The sequence below is a fragment of the Schistocerca cancellata genome, chromosome 7 (genome assembly GCF_023864275.1).
Source record: "Schistocerca cancellata isolate TAMUIC-IGC-003103 chromosome 7, iqSchCanc2.1, whole genome shotgun sequence".
Taxonomy (NCBI): domain Eukaryota; kingdom Metazoa; phylum Arthropoda; class Insecta; order Orthoptera; family Acrididae; genus Schistocerca; species Schistocerca cancellata.
The window spans coordinates 30,644,121-30,669,060 of NC_064632.1; the positions used below are offsets into that span (position 1 = coordinate 30,644,121).

Consider the following 24,940-nt stretch of genomic DNA (forward strand, 5'->3'; position numbering starts at 1 on the left):
CCGCCAAAGTCACCGCTCCGTGGCGCCGACATTGAGGCGGCCCACGCGGCTTGTCCGCTCTCCGCGGCACACAAACAGGGCTTACTCGCGCGACGCCCGGCACGGTAAACAACAGCGGCCACTCCGTGTCCTTTCCCTGTCCACTGCCACACGCCTGTGGCTGCCAGCACGGTATAAAACAGAAGTGTGTCAGGTGACTCTTCACTGGTCACAAAACGTGAATGAAGTTACCCGATTTGTTGTTGTACCAGCGTGTCTACAAATAATGGTGTACCACTAGCTGCTATGTTAACATGGCGTAAAAGCAATGGTCGTAAAAAAAGTCTTTACTGGCAGAAACTGGAGAGGAGTGTCACGCACTGTCAACGACAATCGCTTTCAGACTTGACGGGAATAACCTTAGTTAATGGATGCGGGTCCATGTCAACCAGCTTCTGAGTGAACATTGTGAAGGGAAATGCATACAAAGGACGTTTGGAGTCAAAGACCGTTGTTCATCGGTACATAGAGCTGGGCGGCTTCAGTGTCGCAAATAACACCAACTGTCAGTAGCTTGCTGCAGGCGTGTAATGTGGTCTGCAGAGTCTCGATTTTGCAAGGCGTCGAGCGCACCGACATTACAATTAGATGGGACGTTCATCAAAAACCACACAGTAATTAAAAGACGCACCATATCAACAATTTTGATATTATGGCAATGAAATTTTGTACCATGCTTTACACAAAATTAACAAGTTTACTGTTAAGTTCGTTGGATTATATAAACACTGAAGAGCCAAACAAAATGGTACATCTGCCTTATCGTATAGGGCTCCTGCGAGCACGCCGAAGTGCCCCAACACGTCGTGGTATGGACTCGACTAATGTCTCAAGTAGTGCTACATATCACCAAAAATATTCACATGTGGACCGCGGAAGTGTTTAAACTCAGAAGAGTGTACCTGGGGCCACTCTGTAACAATTCTGGAAGTATGGGGTGTCGCATTCTCCTGCTGGAATTTCCCGAGCCCGTCTCACTGCACGATGGACACGAATGGATGCAGGTGATCAGGCAGGATGCTCATGAATCCATGCACCCTGCATGTCAGCAGGGGACTGTTCAAGCTTGTAGAAGCTCTGTAATGGTCTGGGGCATGTGCAGTTGGAGTGATATAGGACCTCAGGTAAGTTTAGATACGACTCTGACTGGTGACATGTACGTAAGCATCCTGTCTGATCACCTGCATCCATTCACGTCAATTGTGCATTCCGACAGACTTGGGCGATTCCAGCAGGACAATGCGATACCTCAAACGTCCAGAAGTGCTACAGAGTGGCTCTAGGAACTCTCTTCTGAGTTTAAAAACTTCCGCTGGCCACCAAACTCCCTACGCACGAACATTCCTGAGCATATCTGGGACGCCTTGCAACATACTGTTCACAAGAGATCTCCACCTTCTCCTATTCTTACGGATTTATGGACAGCCCATCAGGTTGCTGGTGTCAGTTCCCTCCAGCGCTACTCCAGACATTAGTCGAGTGCATGTCACGTCGTGTTGCGGCATTTATGCGCGCTCGCGGGGACCTACACGATATTAGGCAGGTGTACCAATTCCTCTGGTTCTTCAGTGTATTTTCAGGGGGCAGAGTACCCTCTGATAAGCTCTGCGGCTATTTCCACTGCCTTGTGGTCGCAGGTGCTCTAAGAACTACACCACTGGCCATTAAAATTGCTACACCAAGAAGAAATGCAGATGATAAACGGGTATTCGTTGGACAAATATATTATACTAGAACTGACATGTGATTACATTTTCACGCAATTTGGGTGCATAGATCCGGAGAAATCAGTACCCAGAACAACCACCTCTGGCCGTAATAACGGCCTTGATACGCCTGCGCATTGAGTCAAACAGCGCTCGGATGGCGTGTACAGGTACAGCTGCCCATGCAGCTTCAACACGATACCACAGTTCATCAAGAGTAGTGACTGGCGTATTGTGACGAGTCAGTTGCTCGGCCACCATTGACCAGACATTTTCAATTGGTGAGAGAGCTGGAGAATGTGCTGGCCAGGGCAGCAGTCGAACATCTTCTGTATCCAGAAAGGCCCGTACAGGACCTACAACATGCGGTCGTGCATTATCCTGATGAAATGTAGGGTTTCACAGGGATCGAATGAAGGGTAGAGGCACAGATCGTAACACATCTGAGATGTAACGTTCACTATTCAAAGTGCCGTCAATGAGAACAAGAGGTGACCGAGACGTGTAACCAATGGCACCCCATGCCATCACGCGATGACGAATACACGCTTCCAATGTGCGTTCACTGCGATGTCGCCAACCACGGATGCGACTATCATGATGCTGTAAACAGAACCTGGATCCATCCGAAAAAATGACGTTTTGTCATTCGTGCACCTAGGTGCGTCGCTGAGTACACGATCGCAGGCGCTCCTGTCTATGATGCAGCGTCAAGGGTAACCGCAGCCATAGTCTCCGAGCTGATAGTCCATGCTGCTGCAAACGTCGTCGAACTGTTCGTGCAGATGGTTGTTGTATTGCAAACATCCCCATCTGCTGACTCAGGGATCGAGACGTGGCTGCACGATCCGATACAGCCATGCGGGTAAGATGCCTGTCATCTCGACTGCTAGTGATACGAGGCCGTTGGGATCCAGCACGGCATTCCGTACTACCCTCCTGAACCCAGCGATTCCATATTCTGCTAACAGTCATTGGATCTCGACCAACGCGAGCAGCAACGTCGCGATACGATAAACCGCAACCGCGATAGGCTACAATCCGCCCTTTATCAAAGTCGGAAACGTGATAGTACGCATTTCTCCTCCTAACACGAGGCAGAGGCAGTGTGACAGATGTGAAAATTACCGAATTATCAATTTAATATGTCACAGCTGCAAAATACTAACGCGAATTCTTTACAGACGAACGGAAAAACTAGTGGAAGCTGACCTCGGGGAAGATCAATTTGTATTCCGTGAGGCAATGCTGACCCTACGACGTATCTTAGAAGAAAGATTAAAGAAAGGCAAACCTACGTTTCTAGCATTTGTAGTCTTAGACAAAGCTTTTGACAATGTTGACTGGAATATTCTCTTACAAATTCTGAAGGTGGCAGGGGTAAAACACAGGGAGCGAAAGGCTATTTACAATTTGTACAGAAACCGGGTGGTAGTTATAAGAGTCGAGGGACATGAAAGGGAAGCAGTGGTTGGGAAGGGAGTGAGACAGGGTTGTAGCCTCTCCCCGATGCTATTCAATATGTATATTGAGTAAGCAGTAAAGGAAACAAAAGAAAAGTTCGGAGTAGGTATTAAAATCCATGGAGAAGAAATAAAAACTTTGAAGTTTGCCGATGATATTGTAATTCTGTCAGAGACAGCAAAGGACTTGGAAGAGCAGTTGTACGGAATGGACAGTGTCTTGAAAGGAGGGTATAAGATGAACGTCAACAAAAGCAAAACGAGGATAATGGAATGTAGTCGAATTAAGTCGGGTGATGTTGAGGGTATTAGATTAGGAAATGAGACACTTAAAGTAGTAAAGGAGTTTTGCTATTTGGGGAGTAAAATAACTGATGATGGTCGAAGTAGAGAGGATATAAAATGTAGACTGGTAATGGAAAGGAAAGCGTTTCCGAAGAAGATAAATTGTTAACATCGAGTATTGATTTGCCATGAAGTAGTTTCTGAAAGTATTTGTATGGAGTGTAGCCATGTATGGAAGTGAAACATGGACGATAAATAGTTTAGACAAGAAGAGCATAGAAGCTTTCGAAATGTGGTGCTACAGAAGAATGCTGAAGATTAGATGCGTAGATCACATAACTAATGAGAAGGTATTGAATAGAATTGGGGAGAAGAGAAGTTTGTGCCACAACTTGACTAGAAGAAGGGATCGTTTGGTAGGACATGTTCTCAGGCATCAAGGAATCACCAGTTTGGTACTGGAGGGCAGCGTGGAGGGTAAAAATCGTAGAGGGAGACCAAGAGATCAATACACTAAGCAGATTCAGAAGGATGTAGGCTGCAGTAGGTACTGGGAGATGATGAAGCTTGCACAGGATAGAGTGTCATGGAGAGCTGCATCAAACCAGTCTCAGGACTGAAGACCACAACAACAACAACAACAACAACAACAACAACACGAGGCATCACAACAACGTTTCACCAAGCCACGCCGGTCAATTGCTGTTTGTGTATGAGAAATCGGTTGGAAAATTTTCTCATATAAGCACGTTGTAGGTGTCGCCACCGGCGCCAACCTTGTGTGAATGCTCTGAAAAGCTAATCATTTGCATATCACAGCATCTTGTTCCTGTCGGTTAAATTTCGCGTCTGTAGCACATCATCTTCGTGGTGTAGCAATTTTAATGGCCAGTAGTGTACAAGGGTAAACCGTGGTAGGACACTAAATTCCGCACACCTGAGATGAAGGCACGTGAGCTATATTAAGAGGACGAAAAGCCTGTCACCAATGGAAGGCGGTTGCTAACAGCGCAGTGCGCTTCAGCTGTATTTCATGAACAACTGCTGCACCTTAAAGAATGCGCCATTCCTTACGCCAAATGGCAGAGGGACGCATTTCCATGTTCGGACGTCATGTTGAGTACGTCCTACGAACGAGCCGTCACAGTTCAGGAAATATGCGTTTCCGGACTCAAGTTATTACACATGGTAGTCTTATTTCGATGAGTACTTCAGCGTTTCAAGTTCGGTAGTTAAAGAAAGCCGGCCGCTGTGGTCGAGCTGTTCTAGGCGCTTCAGTCCGGAACCGCGCTGTTGCTACGGTCCCAGGTTCGAATTCTGCCTGGGGCATGGATGTGTGTGATGTCCCTAGGTTAGTTAGGTTTAAGTAGTTCTAAGTTCTAGGGGACTGATGACCTCAGATGTTAAGTCCCATAGTGCTTAGAGCCATTAGAACCCGTAGTTAAAGAAAAAAAAATAGTTCTCATGTTATGGAAATGGGTTAGATACGTCTGTTTCGTGCTAGAGGTCATAGATATCGCGTTACTAATCGTAGATTTGGTTTGGCCTAATATTGTGACTGGACAAAACTACGTCGCACTCCTCTGTAAAGTTGGGAAATTTCCTGCCGACAGCACGAGAACGAGTTTTTACAGTTCCAACCGCTATTTTTTTATATTAATCTTCCCGACCATACGGCCATGTTATGACATTTATCTCCATAGTGGTGCAATATGGAAGATGGGTGGATTACATTAAAAACACGCATGAGAGAAATATCGATGCGTATAGCTGAAAACTCAAGAAGAGGCTTTGATGCAGCATTATGTATCAAGTGGATGATGAGGATAACGATATGATTTCCGACGGTCTCATGGGCTGTATACTTATAATCTTAACCAACTTCTAGGAATAATTTACACACTAACATCAGGTGATGCACAAGTAAAGAAAACAGAAGTCCACCTTAGTTTTTCCGAACGACTAGGAATGCGTACACATTGAACGGGTTGTCCTCTCCGCATGGAGAATCCTGGACAGTGGAGAAAGCGCTCAAGGTTGAACAGGCATATATACATGACATCTGAGGTCATCAGTCCCCCAGACTTAGAACTACAGGGTGGCGCACGAAATGTGTTACCAATTGTTTCACAATTTACGACGCACATTAGATAACCCGCTGGGATATCTAAAGCAGTACCAGCAGAGCTTGGAAAAACAAATGAGTTACGAAATGTCGTGTAATTCACGATAGGAGACTAGTAAGCAGCAATGGCTGACAATGGAAGACTGACGACACAGCAACGATCGCCAGTTGTGTTACTTTCTCATGAAACGAAAAGCCTTGTTGTGACTGTTTTCGACAACAGTTTAACACACGATGGGTCCCTTGCAAGAAGACCATCCATAGGTTGGACGATAAACTTGTACAGGAAGGAAAAGTATTGGAAGCGAAGCGACTTCGGGCTAAGCCTGTTTGTTCGCTGGAGAATATTAAGGCGCTACGAGTTGCTGTACAGGGAAGTCCCGGGAAATCGTGTAGAAAGATAGCAGTGCAACTGGGAACAACCAGACTCTCCGTTCAACGGTCTTAAAAGTGACCTCCATATGTACCCATACAAGATGACATGTGCACAGAAGCTCACTGAAGGACACAAGCAGCAGAGACTACTGTTTGCTCAGTGGGCGGAGGATAGGGAAGAAACTCTCAACAACGTTTGGTTTTCAAATGGTTCAAATGGCTCTGAGCACTATGAGACTTAACATCCGAGGTCATCAGTCCCCTAGAACTTAGAACTACTTAGACGTAACTAACCTAAGGACATCACACACGTCCATGCCCGAAGCAGGATTCGAACCTGCGACCGTAGCGGTCACGCGGTTCCAGGCTGAAGCGCCTAGAACCGCTCGGCCACACCGGCCGGCTTGGTTTTCAGACAAGGCGCATTTTCATTTAGACGGTGTGGTTAACAAACAAAATGTACGCTTTTGGGCCACTGAAAACCCACAAGTGCTTCATGAACGACAACATTATGCTCCGAGGATTACAGCGTGGGCAGCAATTTTCAGTCACGGACTCATTGGACCATTTTTCTTTGAAGAAACCGTGAACAGCGTGCGTTATTTGAGCATGCTTCGCAATAGTTTCATTCCAAAGCTTCTTGCTACTGCCTTGCCCTTCAACACGCAGTGATTCATGCAAGATGGAGCAAGGCCACATACTGCGAACACTGTGTTGGAGTTTTTACACGAGCATTTAGACATGCGGATCATTTCACTCAGGTTTCCAGGTCGCTCCATGTGACTTTTTTCTTTGGAGGTATCTAAAGGAAAAAATTTTCCCGAAACGTCCACGTGATTTAATGGAGCTCAGAAGACTTATTCTTCAAGCTTGATGATGATGATGATGTTTGGTTTGTGGGGCGCTCAACTGCGTGGTTATCAGCGCCCGTACAATTACCCAATCTTTGCTCAGTCCAATTTCGCCACTTTCCTGGATGATGATGAAATGATGAGGACAACACAAATACCCAGTCATCTCGAGGCAGGTGAAAATCCCTGACCCTGCCGGGAATCGAACCCGGGACCCCGTGCTCGGGAAGCGAGAACGCTACCGCGAGACCACGAGCGGCGTCCTATTCTTCAAGCTTGCAGTGAAATTACGGAAGACATGTGCCGTAGAGTAAACACTAACTTCGGTGTTCGTTTGAAGGAAGTTAGGAGACGAAAAGGTGGACATATTGAGCATGTGCTGAGTTAGAACAAATCTCCATGCACGGCTCTTTCTTGTAATATATGTTCCTTTCAGATTGTATTGACAATAAAGTTTATATTCAAAAACAAAATGGTAACACATTTCGTGCGCCACCCTGTACTTAAACCTAACTAACCTAAGGACATCACACACCTCCGCGCCCGAGGGAGGATTCGAACCTGCGACCGTAGCAGCAGCGCGGTTCCGGACTGAAGCACCTAGAACCGCTGGGCCACAACGGCCGGCTATATACCGGGTGATCAAAAAGTCAGTATAAATTTGAAAACTTAATAAACCACGGAGTAATGCAGATAGAGAGGTAAAAATTGACACACATGCTTGGAATGACATGGGGTTTTATTAGAATAAAAAACAAACAAAGTTCACAAAATATCCGACAGATGGCGGTGGACAGCAAAACGTCAGTGACTGCGCATGACAATTGTGTATAAAAGGGGCTGTAATGAGAGAGAGAGTCAGATGCGCCAGCAGTCGCAGCGGGTTGACGTTACCTGAAGAGACGCTTTTAGTGAAGCTGTATTATCAGAATGGGGAATGTGCTAGTTCAGCGTTACGATCCTATCGCCATAGGAAGGGGATTCGAACGAGTAAAGGTCCGTTGACAAAAGTAGCTGTGGCGAGAATGATTTCGAAGTTCGAAGCCACGGGTTGTTTAGGCGATATACCCAGTAGTGGCCGACCGAGTACAAGGCGTAATGCTGCTGAGACAGTTCAGGAAGAAATGCAGACTGTAGCGGATTCGTTTATGCACGGGGAAGTCAGCGCTCGTTCAGTCGCACGTCGCACCGGCATTCCTTACACTACTGTTTGGTTGGCACTTAGGCGTACCCTCCGATGCTATCCGTACAAAATCCATCGCCATCATAACTGTTACCTGGCGATTTAGTGAAGCGTAGGGAATTTGCGGCGTGGGCGTTTCAAAAGATGGCGGAAGATGACGATTGGTTGAGTAACGTGTTGTGGACCGACGAAGCTCATTTCACGCTCCGAGGGTCTGTCAACGCCCACAACTGCAGAATTTGGGCTACCGAAAATCCTAGAACTGTCCTGGAAACTCCATTGCACGACGAGAAAGTCACGTTATGGGTTGGATTTACCACATCTACCGTTATCGGGCCTTTTATCTTCGAGGAAATGCGTGATTCTGGTTTTGTAACTGCTACCGTGACGGGTGAGAGGTATGCCGATATGTTACAGAATCGCATCATCCCCAGCCTGGCTGATAAAGAACTGCTGGAACGTACGATGTTTATGCAGGATGGCGCTCCACCCCATATTGCTAGACGCGTGAAAGATCTCTCGCGCTGGTCGTTTGGTGATAATCGTGTGCTCAGCTACCACTTTCGTAATGCTTGGCCTATCAGGTCCCCAGACCTCAGTCCGTGCGATTGGGGTTACCTGAAGTTGCAAGTGTATCGTGATGGACCGACATCTCTAGGGATGCTGAAAGACAACATCCGACGCCAATGCCTCACCATAACTCCGGACAGTGCTGTTCACAACATTATTCCTCGACTACAGCTATTGTTGAGGAATGATGGTGGACATATTGAGCATTTCCTGTAAAGAACATCATCTTTGCTTTGTCTTACTTTGTTATGCTAATTATTGCTATTCTGATCAGATGAAGCGCCATCTGTCGGACATTTTTTGAACTTTTGTATTTTTTTGGTTATAATAAAACCCTATGTCATACCAAGCATGTGTGTAAATTTGTACCTCTCTATCTACATTGTTCCGTGATTTATTCAGTTTTCAAATTTATACTGACTTTTCGATCACCCGGTGTATACATCTGAAGAACGGGACAGCCGGTGAGAGGGAGAGACGTTGTGGAGATGGCGAGCCTGAGACGACGGCGCGTATGATGGATGGCCAGACGTTACAGGCAGCAGCGCGCAGCTCGTATTAACGCCGGCTGGTGGCGGTGTCGGCGTCGTTGACGTGCCCACATGCTGGGGCCGTTTCAGTGCGTGTAAACAACAGCCGTCGCCATAAATTTTAACAGTCATCGCGGCTTTCTTTAATTTACACTGCACTATTCAACTGGTGCCCATCTCATTATACACAACCACTGGTAATTCCGCGAGTGACATGTGTTCACAACTCATTTCGCTGAAATATTGAAAGAAAATCATTTTCCACCCTTGATTTATGCATACAGGTTGTTAAATTTTAATACAACCACTGACTGAAGTATGCAGTTTCATCTTTCTCTGGCATTTAGATGTAAGGTAAAGCTGTAACCACTTTATTAGGCATTGTGCTTCTTCCGATCTTTGCATTGACTTACCCAGCCAATTACGGTGTGGGGGGGGGGGGGGGGGGAGATATACGGTGCAAGTTGCCATTTTTCACAGACACCTGTCATTTCCAGAGGGGAAATAAACGTTAAGTGACTAGGAAGATACTAGGATCGATTGAGCATTGAGTGCCCCACTTTCGAAATTCTGGTCTGACGTCTGCTTAGCAACCAAACCACATCGATGCGTCGTACAATATCTAAATTCTGGCGCTATTGGAATCGATTAGCCTAAAATTAACTCTGATAAAATTTCAAAAACAAATACTTTTATTGAAACAATCATTTTGCAAGTTCGGTACACAACTGGCAGCTGTTTCAGTGTGTAATTTGCAGATACCCTGTACACTGAGAGACTAAAAAATTTTTTTATTCAACAAGTACTTTTTAAACGACATTTGACAACTCCAGGAAAGGTTAGCAATGCCTATAACAGTTGACAATACTTGTGTAGGGTAGATAAGTAAAGGGGGGATAAGTATATAATCCTTCGTTAAAGATGGGCACACATTTAACATTTTTCTCACTCATTTCTTAATAAATGTTTGAGCGTTTGCATTCAGAAGCATAGCACGACTCCTCTATTCAAGAGCAACCCAATGGCATAAAAAGAACACCTTTCTCCAAGAAATCGCAGTTGCTGCATTAGCCCAGTAAATAAAAAGAAGTTGCAAATACTATGCCAAAGACACAGCAAAATACTTGCAAAATTTTCCATAATCTGAACCGCTTATGCGATATTTGGATGTGGCCTGTTCTGTACAACAAAGGTCCCTTCGTTTTTCCCTGTCCCGAGAAGATCGTGAGGAAGACTGGCGCAGCATTGAACGTATATGTCCAATGTTGTGTTCGAACCCCAGTGGCGCAATAAGCTGAACTAGTAGTATAACTGATACTGACAAGTCAAATACGTAAAATCGCGTAGGAATTGAATTTTAATTATGATAAATGTTTTGATTTTTATAGTTACAATAGATGCAGCATTGGACGTGATTATATACACTATGTGATAAAAAGTATCGGGACACCTGGCTCAAAATGACTTACAGGTTCGTGGCGCCCTCCATCGGTAGTGCTGGAATTGAATATGGTGTTGGCCCACCCTTAGCCTTGATGACAGCTTCCACTCTCGCAGGCATACATTTCAATCAGGTGTGGAAGGTTTCTTGGGGAATCGCACGCCAATCCTCACAGAGTGCTGCACTCAAGAGAGGTATCGATGTAGCTCGGTGAGGCCTGGGACGAAGTCGGCATTCCAAAACATCCCACAGGTATTCTATAGGTTTCAGGTCAGGACCCTGTGCAGGCTAGTCCATTACAGGGATATTATTGTCGTGTTACCACTCCGCCATAGGCCGTGTGCATTATGAACAGGTGCTCGATCGTGTCGAAACATGTGATCGCCATCCCCAAATTGCTCTTCAACAGCGGGATGCATGAAGGCGCTTAAAATATCAATGTAGGCCTGTGCTGTGATAGTGCCTCACAAAACAACAAGGGGTGCAAGCCCCCTTCATGAAAAGCACAACCACACCATAACACCACCGCCTCCGAATTTTACTGTTGGCACTACACAAACTGGCAGATGACGTTCACTGGGCATTCGCCATACTCACACCCTGCCATCGCATCGCCACATTGTGTACCGTAATTCGTCACTCCACACAACGTTTTTCCACTGTTCAATTGCCCAATGTTTACGTTCCTTACACCAAGCGAGGCGTCGTTTGGCATTTACCGGCGTGATTTGTGGCTTATGAGCAACTACTCGTCATGAAATCCAAGTTTTCTCAGCTCCCGCCTATCTGTCATAGTACTTGCAGTGGATCCTGATGCAGTATGGAATTCCTGTGTAATGGTTTGGGTAGATGTCTGCCTCCTATATGTCACGACCCTCTTCAACTGTTGGCGGTCTCTGTCAGTCAAGAGACGAGGTCGGCCTGTAAGCTTTTGTGCTGTACGTGTCCCCTCACGTTTCCACTTCACTATCCCATCGGAAACAGTGGAACTAGGGATGTTTACGAGTGTGGAAATCTCGCGTACAGACGTATGACACAAGTGACACCCAATCACCTGACCACGTTCGAAGTCCGTGAGTTCCACGGATCACCCCATTCTGCTCTCTCACGATGACTAATGACGTCGCTGATATGGAGTACCTGGCAGTAGGTGGCAGCACAATGCACCTAATATGAAAAACGTATGTTTTTGGGGGTATCTGGATACTTCTGATCACATAGTTCAACAATGAACTAAGCTTATGTTGCGGCACTACGTCGTTGCTCGCGAATCTGACGGTAAGTGGGGCTACGTTAGCCATGTTGTTGCATGATACTGTTAGTAATCATGAACGATCGCTAAGGGCCTTATGGTTGTGACTGTGTAAACATGACAGGAGTGGAGAATCGGATCGATTTTTGGATCCGGCAGGAAACCTAAAGAGGCTTTCAAGATTTATTACGCCGGGAATGCCTACGAAGACACACACGGAGGTTTTATCTCACAACTGATGACAACGGCGGCTACGTCCCTTGCAGGAGCAGCCCGCGTTTGCTATGTTTCTTAAGTTTGGGTTTCTTAAGGGTTCTGAATAGAGAAAGCTATTTACACTTACATAGAAAATGTACTTAATTCATTAGATAATAAATGACAGGCTGCTGACATTTTCTGTGACTGTCAAAAGTCTTTAACTGTGTGAATCATAGCGTTCTCTTAAGTAAATTAGAATATTATGGTGTCACCGGCAATGCAGCGAAATGGTTGGACTCTTATCTAACTAACAGCAAACAAAGGGTGTCGTTGCGAAATATCTGTGCAGTAAGCTGTCAGTCTCATCTGATTGGGAGTTAATTATTGTGTTGTTCCTCAAGGTTGCATCTTGGGTCCTTTGCTTTTTCTTGTGTACATTAATGACCTGTGTCCTGTTACATAACCAGATGCTAAGTTTGTTTTGTTTGCAGATGATACAAACATTGCAAAAAGTAACAAGTCAAGTACAGATTTAGAAATAGCTGCTTATCAAATTTTCACTGACATTAATAAATGGTTTAAAGCTAATTCAGTGTCACTAAATTTTGAAACAAAAAAAAAAACAACAAAACAGTGTATGCAGTCCAGAACATGTAAGACATTTCCTTCCAGCATGTGTGTAACATATGAAGATATGTAGATCGAAGAGGTTGACAGTGTTAAATTTCTGGGATTAAAACTCGATAGTAAATTCAGTTGGGAAGGGCACACCACAGAATTGCGTAAGCGCGTAAACAAGTCTGTATTTGCAGTGAGAATGATGTCAGATGTAAGAGATATAAATATAAAATCTCATCCTATTATGTCATACGGGATCATATTCTGAGGTAACTCATCAAACTGAGCAAAAGTTTTTGGCGTGCAAAAGCGCGTAATAACAATCATGTTTGGTGTAAATTCAAGAACATCGTGTAGAAACCCGTTCAAGGAACTTTGTATTCTAACCAATGCTTCTCAATATATTTATTCCTTAATGAAATTTGTTGCAAGTAATATTTCTCTATTTCCAAGTAATAGCTCAATACATAGTATCAATACCAGGAATAAGAATAATCTACATGAAGACGTAAAATCACTTCCCTTAGTCTAAAGAGGGATCCAGTATTCTGGAACACACATTTTAAATACATTGCCAGCAACCATTAAAAACTTGGTTTCCCATAAAGCACGGTTTAAGCAGAGTTTGAAAGACCTTTTGGTAGGCAATTCCTCCCACTCCATAGATCAATATCTTAACAGAGACTGTTAAGCCAGCTTAAGTAAAAATATCTGTTAGATTTCAGTTTTGACAGCACTTGGTTACAACAGTCAAGATTAGGTATTTTGTGTATGATAAATTTATTAATAGTGCATAACAATGTTCTGGTAGCGTGTTTGTTCCGTAAATATTAGCTGTTCCAGTTCACTTTAATGTATTCACTTATTTCGACAATCTCCTGACAAATGACCAGGGTAGTAAGCATTATATTCAAATATTTTATGATTTTTATGTTATACTTTCTGACATGGTCCATATCCACAACAGTTATCTCATTTTTTGGGTTTATGGAACGAAAACTGAATCTAATCTAATCTATTTAATTTTATCCTTATTTTGCAGCTTCAAACATGACAGTATTGAGTTCACTGGAGGTATGAATTTTTGCCTTCAGTAACAACTTTTCGTGTTTTATTAAATACACGATGCATTTCGGACTCTGTGGGTCCATCATCAGGTGTAATGTGTCTTATACATATTTTATTTCTTCTCCCGAATGAGGTGAAACGCATATTCCTGTCACGAAAAGGTTTAGTGTTGGGTTATGAATTTCGTAAGTCAAACGCGGAAAATATGTGCAAAATAGTGGCAAGATGAACAGTGTAAACTTAGCACATAATCCAAGAAGAGCGTTCTTAACGTTTTAGCACCAGCGAACATTCTTTTCTCCGTCGTTTTCGTACATGTCACTTGATTCAAAATGCTTCAAATGGCTCTGAGCACTATGGAACTTAACATCTGAGGCCATCAGTCCCCTAGAACTTACAACTACTTAAGCCTAACTAACCCAAGGACATCACACACATCCATGCCCGAGGCAGGATTCGAGCCTGCGACCGTAGCGGTCTTGCAGTTCCAGACTGAAGCGCCTAGAACAGCTCGGCCACACCGGCCGGCTCACTTGATTCAAGAGGCACATTTGCTCAGACATCTCCACGAAACCAAAAAACCAGAATGTATGTGAAATGAACAAACAGATTTCGCAAGCCATAGTTATTCCAATAATTTAAAAGACCTATTCTGAAGTTATTTCCTGCATATGTCAATTGTTTAATAGTTATATCTTTAGATTTCGAATAAATTCATCTTTGACAACACCACATACAAAAACATTAGTGAAGTGTTTACAAACATGTGTGTGCAAATGTGCCTCTTGAATGAAGTGACACGTACGAAAACGACGGAGAAAAAAATGTTTACTCGTGCTAAAACGTTAAAAACGCTTGTCTTGGATCATGTGGTAAGTTTGCACTGTTCATCTTTTCCAGTATTTTGCACGTATTTTCCGCGTTTGACTTACGAAATTCATGTTGTTGTTGTTGTGGTCTTCAGTCCTGAGACTGGTTTGATGCAGCTCTTCATGCTACTCTATCCTGTGCAACCTTCTTCATCTCCCAGTACCTACTGGAACCTACATCCTTCTGAAGCTGCTTGGCGTATTCATCTCTTGGTCTCCCTCTCATTAGTTACGTGATCTACCCACCTAATCTTGAACATTCTTCTGTAGCACCACATTTCGAAAGCTTCTATTCTCTTCTTGTCCAAACTATTTATCGTCCATGTTTCACTTTCATACATGGCTACACTCCATACAAATACTTTCGGGAACGACTTCCTGACATTTGAATCTATATTCGATGTTCACAAATTTCTCTTCTTCAGGAACGCTTTCCTTGCCATTGCCAGTCTATATTTTATATTCTCTCTACTTCGACCATCATCACTTATTTTGCTCCCCAAATAGCAAAGCAAATAACCTAAAAGTAAACCTTTTCGTGACAGAAATATGCGTTTCACCTCATTCAAGAGAAGAAATAAAGTATGTACAGGGTGTTTCAAAAATGACCGGTATATTTGAAACGGCAATAAAAACTAAACGAGCAGCGATAGAAATACACCGTTTGTTGCAATATGCTTGGGACAACAGTACATTTTCAGGCGGACAAACTTTCGAAATTACAGTAGTTACAATTTTCAACAACAGATGGCGCTGCAAGTGATGTGAAAGATATAAAAGACAACGCAGTCTGTGGGTGCGCCATTCCGTACGTCGTCTTTCTGCTGTAAGCGTGTGCTGTTCACAACGTGCAAGTGTGCTGTAGACAACATGGTTTATTCCTTAGAACAAAGGATTTTTCTGGTGTTGGAATTCCACCGCCCAGAACACAGTGTTGTTGCAACAAGACGAAGTTTTCAACGGAGGTTTAATGTAACCAAAGGACCGAAAAGCGATACAATAAAGGATCTGTTTGAAAAATTTCAACGGACTGGGAACGTGACGGATGAACGTGCTGGAAAGGTAGGGCGACCGCGTACGGCAACCACAGAGGGCAACGCGCAGCTAGTGCAGCAGGTGGTCCGACAGCGGCCTCGGGTTTCCGTTCGCCGTGTTGCAGCTGCGGTCCAAATGACGCCAACGTCCACGTATCGTCTCATGCGCCAGAGTTTACACCTCTATCCATACAAAATTCAAATGCGGCAACCCCTCACCGCCACTACCATTGCTGCACGAGAGACATTCACTAACGATATAGTGCACAGGATTGATGACGGCGATATGCATGTGGGCAGCATTTGGTTTACTGACGAAGCTTATTTTTACCTGGACGGCTTCGTCAATAAACAGAACTGGCGCATATGGGGAACCGAAAAGCCCCATGTTGCAGTCCCATCGTCCCTGCATCCTCAAAAAGTACTGGTCTGGGCCGCCATTTCTTCCAAAGGAATCATTGGCCCATTTTTCAGATCCGAAACGATTACTGCATCACGCTATCTGGACATTCTTCGTGAATTTGTGGCGGTACAAACTGCCTTAGACGACACTGCGAACACCTCGTGGTTTATGCAAGATGGTGCCCGGCCACATCGCACGGCCGACGTCTTTAACTTCCTGAATGAATATTTCGATGATCGTGTGATTGCTTTGGGCTATCCGTAACATACAGGAGGCGGCGTGGATTGGCCTCGCTATTCGCCAGACATGAACCCCTGTGACTTCTTTCTGTGGGGACACTTGAAAGACCAGGTGTACCGCCAGAATCCAGAAACAATTGAACAGCTGAAGCAGTACTTCTCATCTGTATGTGAAGCCATTCCGCCAGACACGTTGTCAAAGGTTTCGGGTAATTTCATTCAGAGACTACGCCATATTATTGCTACGCATGGTGGATATGTGGAAAATATCGTACTATAGAGTTTCCCAGACCGCAGCGCCATCTGTTGTTGAAAATTGTAACTACTGTAATTTCGAAAGTTTGTATGCCCGAAAATGTACTGTTGTCCCAAGCATATTGCAACAAACGGTGTATTTCTATCGCTGCTCGTTTAGTTTTTATTGCCGTTTCAAATATACCGGTCATTTTTGAAACACCCTGTATTAAGACAAATTACACCTGATGATGGACTCACAGGGTCCGAAATGCATCGTGTATTTAATAAAACACGAAAAGTAGTGACTGAAGGCGTTTTCCGCTTCACACCTCCAGTGTAGTCTAATCTACAGACAGCTTCGGTGGCGTCGCTCACCTGTCGGAGTTGTCGCTGTGGTGACGCCTCCTGGGCGGCGGCGAGGCGGGCGCCGGCGCCGGCTCCGGCTCGTGCTGCTTGCCGCCCTCGGGCTGCGCCCTGCTCTTGTGGCGCTTGCGCTCCAGCGAGTGGAACGCGGCCGAGATGGGGTCCCTGCGCGGACGCTCCGAGGACCGCTCGCTCTGGCTGCGCTTGAGCTTCGAGCCGCCGCGGGCCCCGGTCGCTCCTGAAACCACCACCCGCAGCCGGTCAGCGCGCGTCAGTACACGGCGAGGCAGCCGACGCGTGGCCCTCTGCTGACATCTTCTCTCAACGTGGAGTCCGAAAACGACGATCGTGTGAAGCCCAACTCGCTCTATTCGTCCACGAGATCCAGAAAGCAGTTGACACCGACACTCGTGTACATGTCACGCTTTTTGACTTTCTGAAGGCGTCCGATACAGTTCCTCACTGCCGCCAAACGAACAAAGCAAGAAACCTACAGAATATCAGATCACGGCATGTCATTCTAAACTGAGAGAAGTTTTCCGGCGTAAAACTAACATCGAGCGTGCCACAATACAAGGAGGAACAGTAAAAAAATGAAACTTCCTGCCAGATTAAAACTGTGTGCCGGACCGAGACTAGAACTCGGAACCTTTGCCTTTCGCGGGCAAGTGCTCTACCATCTGAGCTACCCAATCACGACTCACGCCCCGTCCTCACAGCCTTACTTCTGCCAGTACCTCGTCTCCTACCTTCCAAACTTTACAGAAGCTGTTCTGATAGGTTCGCAGAAGAGCTTCTGTAAAGTTTGGAAGGTAGGAGCCGGCCGCGGTGGTCTAGCGATTCTGGCGCTGCAGTCCGGAACCGCGGGACTGCTACGGCCGCAGGTTCGAATCCTGCCTCGGGTATGGGTGTGTGTGATGTCCTTAGGTTAGTTAGGTTTAAGTAGTTCTAAGTTCTAGGGGACTTATGACCTAAGATGTTGAGTCCCATAGTGCTCAGAGCCATTTTTTTGGAAGGTAGGAGACGAGGTACTGGCAGAAGTAATGCTGTGAGGACGGGGCGTGAGTCGTGCTTGGGTAGCTCAGTTGGTAGAGCACTTGCCCGCGAAAGGCAAAGGTCCCGAGTTCGAGTCTCGGTCCGGAACACAGTTTTAATCTGCCAGGAAGTTTCGTATCAGCGCACACTCCGCTGCAGAGTGAAAATCTCATTCTAGTAAAAAAATGGTTCAGATGGCTCTGAGCACTATGGGACTTAACATCTGTGGTCATCAGTCCCCTAGAACTTAGAACTACTTAAACCTAACTAACCTAAGGACATCACACACATCCATGCCGGAGGCAGGATTCGAACCTGCGACCGTAGCGGTCACGCGGTTCCATGCTGAAGCGCCTAGAACCGGAGGAACAGTACTTCACTGCGCGATAACAACTGTAAAGTCACTGATGACAGTGCCATTAAAGCAGAGTTATGAAACACTGTTTTCCGAAACCAAAGAAGACGAAGTAAATATTCCTGAATTCCAATCAAGATCAACTGCCAAGATGAGAAACATATAAATAGATATCCTCGGAGTAACGAAGCAACTTAAATCACTTAATAAAGGCAAGGCCTCCGGTCCACATTGTATACCAGTCAGGTTCCTCTCAGAGTATGCTCATAAAATAGGTCCATATTTAGCAATTATATACAACCGTACCAGATGTGACTCTTCAGGCTTTCCCGGCGGATATGTTGTAAATAGTCTTCACGGGTGTGCCGCCGGGTGACGTTGTGCAAATCCCACGTGGGACGAGGAAACGTGGTGTGTACAAGATTGAAACTTCCTGGCAGATTAAAACTGTGTGCCCGACCGAGACTCGAACTCGGGACCTTTGCCTTTCGCGGGCAAGTGCTCTACCATCTGAGCTACCGAAGCACGACTCACGCCCGGTCCTCACAGCTTTACTTCTGCCAGTATCTCGTCTCCTACCGGGAGAAGTTATGAAAGAGTAATTGCAATAAACTTACGCACAGTTTTTCTTCTAAAACAATTCGTCGACGATAGCGGTACCATCTGCCTACACATGATATTTTCAAGCAAGTTGTTAAGAGACGGCATGCAAAGTAGTTCCAACGTATTTCCCTTGGGACGCTCTCGAAGTTATGTGTGTCTTCGAACGTAAGTCTGCCAACGTATCTTCTTCGTAATAAAATAAAAAAAAGCTGCTCGTCCTTGCACATAAATATTTGCCCGAATACGATTATATAAACATTTTTTACAACCCTACACTAATCAGCGCACTAGCTTCATTCAAAACTTTTTCCGTATCAGGCGAGAATGCGCTAAGATACATGAGTAACGTTAACGGTAAATTTAAATTTCGCGTACATTTGACAGATAATATACTCTACACTTCATGGTTGTAAATAAAAAAAACACGTTCTGTGGATCGCTATCTTTTGCCGGAGACTGCACGTCAACATTTTTATGACAGGTCGCTGTCATCCGCTCTCATCTCACGGTAAGGAGAGCGCTGTCTGCAGAAACTATGTTTCTCCGCTTACGTCTGTTCAATTTCGACGCCTGTCTTGGTGTTTCTGCGACAGTTACATAACCCGTACTCCAGGAGTATCCCAGCTATAAACAATACTCCAGTTCTCTTTCAATTCTCTACTGCTCGCAAGTTTTTTAAATAGCTGTGTCCACATGAGAATTTCCGGTATAGTGCAGCCGCAAAGCTACTGTATTACAGAAGTCCAACTTAAAATGGCTGGTTGTTAGCTTTTAGAAGGCTTTCACTATATTCTTCCCCCGTGAATGCAAGATCATTCTGAAATGTAACTGGAGCTTATTCGATCGACGCAAATGTGTCGAATTTCCGTGTTCCATGAACAGAAGCAGCTCACTTTCGTTGTCACCTACCCGATTAAAGCGTTTACTTTTCAAAGACAGTGGGCGGCATATACAGCTCTCAGGATTCGTGAAATGAACGTAAATCCTATGTTTAGCTGTGCAAGAGCTGTACCCAGAACTAAGAAGGAAAAAGCTCTTATGCTTCACTTCCGCTTGGTCATCATCGTTAGGGCAATGGAACGTGGCCGAAGACCTTTCCATGTAGAGTTTTTCTTGACTAAATAAAAATGAAATAGGTTGCATAAAAGCGGCTAGCATAATTTTCATACCAAGCTAAATAATTAACGCTGTTGCGGGACATCGAAATTGTCACATCCGCATCATGATTCAGCTTTACAACCAACAAGCGCCGAGAGTGCACGCACGAAGCTACAGACTTACATAAATTAGGCTTAAAATGGCTGGTTATTACCTGTTTAAAGGCGTTTACTACACGTTTCTTTACGAATCATAGGTTTTTATGAAGTAAAACTGAAGCTTTTACAAGTTTTAGACCAAGAGAGGGCTGTCCAATTGCTGTGGAAAGAGTAGAAGGATACATTTTATGGTGACATCTACTTGTTTTAAGTAATTACTCTTCGATACATTGACGGGTATAAGTAGTGGCCAGAGATAGTGAAAACGAGCACACATTCTACATTTAGCCGTGTATCGTCGCAAAAGTTCGTGACCTTCACTTCCATTTGGTGGTCATTATAATTATGAAAGGACAGTGCCTGACGTAAGATGTTGTTGTTGTTGTGGTCTTCAGTCCTGAGACTGGTTTGATGCAGCTCTCCATGCTACTCTATCCTGTGCAAGCTTCTTCATCTCCCAGTATCTACTGCAACCTACATCCTTCTGAATCTGCTTAGTGTATTCATCTCTTGGTCTCCCTCTACGATTTTTACCCTCCACACTGCCCTCCAATGCTAAATTTGTGATCCCTTGATGCCTCAAAACATGTCCTACCAACCGATCCCTTCTTCTAGTCAAGTTGTGCCACAAACTTCTCTTCTCCCCAATCCTATTCAATACCTCCTCATTAGTTACGTGATCTACCCACCTTATCTTCAGCATTCTTCTGTAGCACCACATTTCGAAAGCTTCTATTCTCTTCTTGTCCAAACTAGTTATCGTCCATGTTTCACTTCCATACATGGCTACACTCCATACAAATACTTTCAGAAACAACTTCTTGACACTTAAATCTATACTCGATGTTAACAAATTCCTCTTCTTGAGAAACGCTTTCCTTGCCATTGCCAGTCTACATTTTATATCCTCTCTACTTCGACCATCATCGGTTATTTTACTCCCTAAATAGCAAAACTCCTTTACTACTTTAAGTGTCTCATTTCCTAATCTAATTCCCTCAGCATCACCCGACTTAATTTGACTACATTCCATTATCCTCGTTTTGCTTTTGTTGATGTTCATCTTATATCCTCCTTTCAAGACACTGTCCATTCCGTTCAACTGCTCTTCCAAGTCCTTTGCTGTCTCTGACAGAATTACAATGTCATCGGCGAACGTCAAAGTTTTTACTTCTTCTCCATGAATTTTAATACCTACTCCGAATTTTTCTTTTGTTTCCTTTACTGCTTGCTCAATATACAGATTGAATAACATCGGGGAGAGGCTACAACCCTGTCTTACTCCTTTCCCAACCACTGCTTCCCTTTCATGCTCCTCGACTCTTATAACTGCCATCTGGTTTCTGTACAAACTGTAAATAGCCTTTCGTTCCCTGTATTTTACCCCCACCACCTTCAGAATTTGAAAGAGAGTATTCCAGTTAACATTGTCAAAAGCTTTCTCTAAGTCTACAAATGCTAGAAACGTAGGTTTGCCTTTTCTTAATCTTTCTTCTAAGATAAGTCGTAAGGTCAGTATTGCCTCACGTGTTCCAACATTTCTACGGAATCCAAACTGATCTTCCCCGAGGTCGGCTTCTACCAGTTTTTCCATTCGTCTGTAAAGAATTCGCGTTAGTATTTTGCAGCTGTGACTTATTAAACTGATAGTTCGGTAATTTTCACATCTGTCAACACCTGCTTTCTTTGGGATTGGAATTATTATATTCTTCTTGAAGTCTGAGGGTATTTCGCCTGTCTCATACATCGTGCTCACCAGATGGTAGAGTTTTGTCATGACTGGCTCTCCCGAGGCCATCAGTAGTTCAAATGGAATGTTGTCTACTCCCGGGGCCTTGTTTCGACTCAGGTCTTTCAGTGCTCTGTCAAACTCTTCACGCAGTATCTTATCTCCCATTTCGTCTTCATCTACATCCTCTTCGATTTCCATAATATTGTCCTCAAGTACATCGCCCTTGTATAAACCCTCTATATACTCCTTCCACCTTTCTGCCTTCCCTTCTTTGCTTAGAACTGGGTTGCCATCTGAGCTCTTGATATTCATACAAGTGGTTCTCTTCTCTCCAAAGGTCTCTTTAATTTTCCTGTAGGCAGTATCTATCTTACCCCTAGTGAGACAAGCCTCTACATCCTTACATTTGTCCTCTAGCCATCCCTGCTTAGCCATTTTGCACTTCCTGTCGATATCATTTTTGAGACGTCTGTATTCCTTTTTGCCTGCTTCATTTACTGCATTTTTGTATTTTCTCCTTTCATCAATTAAATTCAATATTTCTTCTGTTACCCAAGGATTTCTATTAGCCCTCGTCTTTTTACCTACTTGATCCTCTGCTGCCTTCACTACTTCATCCCTCAGAGCTACCCATTCTTCTTCTACTGTATTTCTTTCCCCCATTCCTGTCAATTGTTCCCTTATGCTCTCCCTGAAACTCTCTACAACCTCTGGTTCTTTCAGTTTATCCAGGTCCCATCTCCTTAAATTCCCACCTTTTTGCAGTTTCTTCAGTTTCAATCTGCAGTTCATAACCAATAGATTGTGGTCAGAATCCACATCTGCCCCAGGAAATGTCTTACAATTTAAAACCTGGTTCCTAAATCTCTGTCTTACCATTATATAATCTATCTGATACCTACTAGTATTTCCAGGATTCTTCCAGGTATACAACCTTCTTTTATGATTCTTGAACCAAGTGTTGGCTATGATTAAGTTATGCTCTGTGCAAAATTCTACAAGGCGGCTTCCTCTGTCATTCCTTCCCCCCAATCCATATTCACCTACTATGTTTCCTTCTCTCCCTTTTCCTACTGACGAATTCCAGTCACCCATGACTATTAAATTTTCGTCTCCTTTCACTACCTGAATAATTTCTTTTATCTCGTCATACATTTCATCTATTTCTTCATCATCTGCAGAGGTAGTTGGCATATAAACTTGTACTACTGTAGTAGGCATGGGCTTTGTGTCTATCTTGGCCACAATAATGCGTTCACTATGCTGTTTGTAGTAGCTAACCCGCACTCCTATTTTTTTACTCATTATTAAACCTACTCCTGCATTACCCCTATTTGATTTTGTATTTATAACCCTGTAATCACCCGACCAAAAGTCTTGTTCCTCCTGCCATCGAACTTCACTAATTCCCACTATATCTAACTTTAACCTATCCATTTCCCTTTTTAAATTTTCTAACCTACCTGCCCGATTAAGGGATCTGACATTCCACGCTCCGATCCGTAGAACGCCAGTTTTCTTTCTCCTGATAACGACGTCCTCCTGAGTAGTCCCCGCCCGGAGATCCGAATGGGGGACTATTTTACCTCCGGAATATTTTACCCAAGAGGACGCCATCATCATTTAATCATACAGTAGAGCTGCATGTCCTCGGGAAAAATTACGGCTGTAGTTTCCCCTTGCTTTCAGCCGTTCGCAGTACCAGCACAGCAAGGCCGTTTTGGTTAATGTTACAAGGCCAGATCAGTCAATCATCCAGACTGTTGCCCCTGCAACTACTGAAAAGGCTGCTGCCCCTCTTCAGGAACCACATGTTTGTCTGGCCTCTCAACAGATACCCCTCCGTTGTGGTTGCACCTACGGTACGGCCATCTGTATCGCTGAGGCACGCAAGCCTCCCCACCAGCGGCAAGGTCCATGGTTCATGGGGGGTGACGTAAGATCATTAGATTATTTACATTTAACGGTATTACGATTTTTGTAAATGTTTGTAAAGTGGTGATCTGTTGAAGCATAGTGTTTATCTTGACGAAATAAAAAATGAAATCATTTGCAAAAGGTAGGTATGAATAATTTTCAAACCGAAAGCAGCACTCAGTGCTGTTGTGGAGACTCGACTCCGAGACATACGAACCCTGACCCAGCCTGGTGACCAACAGGCCACCTGAGCGGTATCTAGACCTGTGTTCCCACTGTTTACCTGTGTGCAACATTGCTTGTTTTCTCAGCTGACAGTGGGCTTCGATTCAAAAAGCATTGTGGTTCGGACGTAACTGCAGGAGGAACTGTGCTGTACTCCACGAACATGCCAGAAGATCCGCCACCCAGTCGTACTGAGGTGTGATTCAGATAAGCTACAGGGTGGGAAAACTAATGGATGACCATAGTTACGCTATAATTAAAAAAAAAGTCATCCTTGTCTCGTGAATGACAATTCGCATTTTTTCACAACACAACTTTTATTGATGTAAGTTCACAAGATTGATGACTGAACATACAAACGGAAGGTAACAATAACGAAAAAAGTCTCCTAATAGAGGCAAACAAAAGTTCACTTCTTATTTTCCACAAAGGTCCGTGGTAACACACTCACACACTAGTAACAGTCCAATTCCGAGACGAAGACGTAATCTTCGACGGTTGCAGTACACGAGGTCGGCAACCGGCGTGAACTGAACTGCGGGCCTGGTTCTAGTCCCTAAATAGCTGTCTCCAGCCAATCAGATTTCTGCGTAGTCATACTTCTTGCAGGCCGTGGATCGAACTCCCCCTGCAGGAAGTAGTGCTCGGAATATCTGTTTCCATTATCTTGTGTGGAAACAGCCGGTGTTTACCGTGGTGCTTTTGGGTACGCCTTTGGGCATAGACAACCTCGTCCTCTGTCGTGTTATACGGGCTACCTTGGCTCCGGTATATCACCTTGGAAACTATACTGAGGTGAAAAAAGTCACGCAGTGCCTCCTAAAAACGTGTCGAACGTCGAATTGCCGGGCGTAGTGCAGCAACTTGACGTGGCACGGCCTCAACAATTCGCTGGAAGTCCCTGCGGAAATATTAAGCCATGCTGCCTCTATAGCCGTCCATAATTGCGAAAGTGTTGTCGGTGTAGG

At 44.5% G+C, this 24,940-nt stretch overlaps 1 protein-coding gene across 1 annotated transcript in view; it reads right to left on the reverse strand.

Annotated features, from left to right (window-relative positions):
• The window catches only part of LOC126091920 (serine/arginine repetitive matrix protein 1-like), a 369,225-nt gene that overhangs the window by 291,683 nt on the left and 52,602 nt on the right, over positions 1-24,940 (reverse strand). The window contains exon 2 of the mRNA XM_049907238.1: positions 16,862-17,087. The gene's annotated coding sequence lies outside the window, so the exon portion shown is untranslated. The remainder of the gene's footprint in view (positions 1-16,861; positions 17,088-24,940) is intronic.